The sequence below is a fragment of the Vicia villosa genome, linkage group LG2 (assembly GCF_029867415.1).
Source record: "Vicia villosa cultivar HV-30 ecotype Madison, WI linkage group LG2, Vvil1.0, whole genome shotgun sequence".
Lineage (NCBI taxonomy): Eukaryota > Viridiplantae > Streptophyta > Magnoliopsida > Fabales > Fabaceae > Vicia > Vicia villosa.
The window spans coordinates 170016801-170021059 of record NC_081181.1 but is presented as its reverse complement, the minus strand read 5'-3'; the positions used below and the strand labels follow the sequence as shown (position 1 = coordinate 170021059).

General features: G+C 32.1%; 1 long non-coding RNA gene across 1 annotated transcript; it reads right to left on the bottom strand.

Moving 5' to 3' along the window:
* Window positions 1–1549: 1549 nt before the first annotated feature.
* LOC131647401 (uncharacterized) lies at window positions 1550–2300 on the bottom strand. The gene is made up of 3 exons (XR_009297818.1): window positions 2237–2300; window positions 1827–1912; window positions 1550–1656 (listed from the first exon to the last, which is right to left on the bottom strand). It is a non-coding gene; the product is annotated as an uncharacterized LOC131647401 (long non-coding RNA).
* Between the last annotated feature and the right edge of the window lie 1959 nt (window positions 2301–4259).

Sequence of the window (4259 nt, the reverse complement as noted above, 5' to 3'; positions counted from 1 at the left end):
ATTAATTATGATTTATTTTAGAAGAAAGAGAAATATGACCCTTTATTAGACAATATATCCCTAAGCATTTTCCGTTAAGCTATGAATAAGATCTGTGTTGAATGAATAAATAATCAATTTCACACCCTTTTCTTTTGGAAAAAAATCAATTTTCTTATTAATAATCATTATTTTCATGATTAAAAAAAATCATAATACAATTTCAAACAACAATTTCATCGATTCATAATTTTCTATAAAAAAAAAACCTCTAAACAATATATCTACATTTGGTACAATAAGAACCATACATTTCTATAAATCAATTCTCATAAAACTAAATGTACTAATAAATTACTGACATAGCTTTGATACACCAAGAACAATAAACCAATTCTCATAATAGTAACCAAGTGAAAGATAAAGCCACAAAGCCGTGAAACAATTCTCATCCAAAAGCTATGCAACCATTATCAGAGAACCATCATTTTCATGAAATAATAAATTCTTAACATTTCTTTTAACCTTTAAATTTCTTTCAACTGTAAAATAAAATAAATGCTATTAATCAATAAATTTATAATTACTATTAAGAAATAAATCTATAATTTGTATTAAACACTTCAATTGTTACTTTATAGATTAAATAAAAAAAATATTTAGAATATCGTAGCAATGATTATATTAGATAAGAAATATTAATCCATTATAATTTAAACATAAATTCAAAAATATTTTAATAAAATATATTAATTGAAATACATGTATTAAAAAATTCGTTTTTATTTTTAAAAAAAAAAAAGATAATTAGGTTAAATATTAATGACAATAATAATGATGACTATAAATGTTTGTGAAATTTGAATATAAAGAGTTATTGTTGAAATACTAAAATACAATAATTACAATATATTACTTTAAAAATAATTTTGTTTTCATTTTTTTAATATAGATGAAGAGACAAAACCAAACTTTTGGTTTACCTGTGCTAACAAAAATATTGAAAAATATCGTAACTTTGAAAATTTCAAAAGTACAAATATGAATGGTGAAATATGTAATTATTGATTTTATTTTATTAATTAGATCATATACATGAATACTTATTTTATTTATTAACATAATTATCAAATATTGAACATTATGATATCGAATATCAATTTATTGGAATACTAAAAAGGCAAGTTTGAAAGTTTTAATAAGTTAAAATACTAAAATCCAAATAGGTTGATAATAATAACACAAACTAAAGTAGATGTCCAACAAATTATTATATATTAGTTTCTTTTTTTAACCTAACTATGCCCCTGAAAACAAAAGTATGACAAAACATTAAAAAAAAACATCTCATCCCCTTCCCCACAGGGGGCGCAATAAGATTCATTGTTAAGCAACATTCGGCTCACACATGGAAATCCCTGTATTTGTCATTTAGGACCATTCCACTTTTGCAGAGTAAAATCCTACCTATATATTTAAAATTGTTAGAATCATTTGTAACATAAACGGTAAAAAACCAACTTAAACTAAGATGTCAGTTGATTTGTTCTAATTATACTCATTTTGATTTGTTTTGATTATACTCCTTTTGATTTGTTCTGATTATACTCCTTTCGATTTATTCTGATTATTTTGCTTCGCCTCCAATACTTTCTGCATCCCATTTCTCCATTGTATCTAAATAACATCAGACCAAAACAACAGAAGAAAAAAAATGAAAAAGAAATCTCATCAAAACCAAAACAATAACAAACAAACAACATCAATGAACAGCATATCATCATCACCTGAATAACAGAAACCCATTAACTATAATCCCAAAAAATATTACACGGTGAAATAATAACCAGTTGGAACTTTAAGCTGACTGACAACAACTTTGAATAAATTATTCTGCTCCTTCTCTTTAGCCATCTCTTCCTCCCTCTTTTTTCTGTTAAAATCAACACATAGCAGAAAACTCATTTGAAAACATTACTAAAAACACTAAAATTAAACAAAATCGATTAACAATAATTAAAAATACTATCTTTACATCGACTTTGGGGTCGATTTTTAGTTACACGAAATACTTAAGTTTCTGAACAAATTTCTAAAATGCGTTGCTTTTGTTTTTTGTTCTGGGATTAAAAATAGAATTCATAATCAGTTAGGAGAAGAACTCAAATATATGAAGTAGAGAGAAAAGGAGATTTCTAATAGAAAAAAGAAACTAAAGATTGAAAGGAGGATTGAATGAGATTCATAGATAACTTACCTTGCATAAGCGAATCTGATTTCTCCAACCCTCTCGTTCAGATCCCTGGACTGAATGTGCGAATCTTTTTTTTTTTTTGATAAGCAAAGGGATGTATTAAAAAGCACTAGGGGTGCTTAACCCAAAATTACAAGAAAATAAACCAAACCCACATGAGAACAACCTCCCATAAACCAAAGGGCCAACAAATCAATTAAGAAAAGGTCTCGGATCGACACACCAATCCGGCCAAGAACAACTAGCTTTTTCTTTAAAAAAAATCAAAAACCATTCCCAAGATATGAGCTTGAACAATCCTACCCCATCAAAGGATGCCAAACAAATTTCCTCAAAAATGATTGCATTCCTACACTTCCAAACAACCCAACAAAAAGTCAAACCAAAGAACCAACCTATTTCCATATGGAAAGAAGACTTACAAATTGAATCTAAAGAAGAAAGCCGCTCCAAAATTGTTCCTACCAACGGCACCTCATCAATACCAAGCCAACTATATAACTCGGTCCACCAAGTTCTAGTATAATGACAATGAAGAAACAAATGGTCTAAATCCTCATCGACCCGATTACATAAAGGGCACTTCAACAATTGTGCCTCTACTAAGATTCCCCGCTTCGCCAACTCCGCTTTCGTAGGTAGTCTATTCCAAATCAATCTCCAACCGAAAAGATGAATTCTACTAGGAACCTTAGTCTTCCATAAACAAGAGAAAATAGAAGAAAGAGAGTTCTCCAACAGAGGGTGCGGTAAGTCAAGTAACAAAATGGTATCATAAGCGTTACTTACCGTGAAACCGGAAGGGTTACGCCACCACACAAAAGAGTCTTCTATCAAACGACAAGGTTGAACCGAAGCGAGAAGAATTACAAGTTGATTCAATTGCGCCGCGGCTGTCCCATCCTCGGTCTCACCAAATGTTCCAAATTCCACCTCCAAATTTCGCCATTCCAACTTCCCATTTCCGCCACCTTCGAACGGGGCGCTTCGGATAACAAGAATAACTCCGGAAACAAAATTCCTAGGGGCGTTGTTCCTATCCAAGCATCAAACCAAAATTCAAAAACAAGACCGGTTCCAAGTTTGCAAGAGATAGAAGAATTAAACCAATTTGAAGTAGTATCCGAATTTTCTCTCCCAATGGAAACTAGATCACGCCACCAAAGAGATACTTTACTTCTCGGATTAATAACGGTATCCTTTATCAAAGTTCTTTGAATGTCTCCATACCTACAAGAAAGAATGTTAGTCCATAAAAAATTTTCATTGTTCAAGATGCGCCACTTCCACTTGCTAAGAAGCGCTAAATTAAACTTCCCACAATGCTTCACACCAAGCCCTCCTTCTTTCTTTGGTAGACAAACTTTATCCCAACTAATCCAATTAATCTTCTTCTTATCTTGTTCTCCACCCCAAAGAAAAGATCGTTGAATCGCGATAATTTCCGAGATAATGGATTTTGGTGCCTTGTAAAAAGAGAAGACGAAGATTGGAATACTAGACAAGATGGAATTCAACAACACCACCCTACCGCCAATGGAAAGTTGTCTATTTTGCCAACTTCCAATGCGTCTTCTAAGTTTTGAGATTAGCGGTCTCCACACCTCACATCTTCTAGGATTAACACCAACCGGAATACCAAGAAAATTAAAGGAAGAAGAGCCAATCGCACAATTTAAGAAGGAAGACCCGACTTGAATGAAATCCGGATAAAGATTCACTCCAAAAAGCCGACTTTTGTTCAAGTTGACCCGTAGACCGGACACAAGCTCGAAGCCTCGAAGAATGGCCTTAAAAGTCCAAAGGTTATTCCACGAGTCTTCACCAATCAAAATTGTATCATCGGCAAATTGAAGAATTTCAAAGTGTTGATGATCATCCAAGCTAAACCCTTTAAAATCTCCTAAAGAGGACGCTACTTTTACCATAGCCGTCAAACCCTCCGCCACCAACAAAAAGAGAAAAGGAGAGAGAGGATCTCCTTGTCTTAATCCTCTAGTAACCGAAAACTCCCGGGTTGGACTAC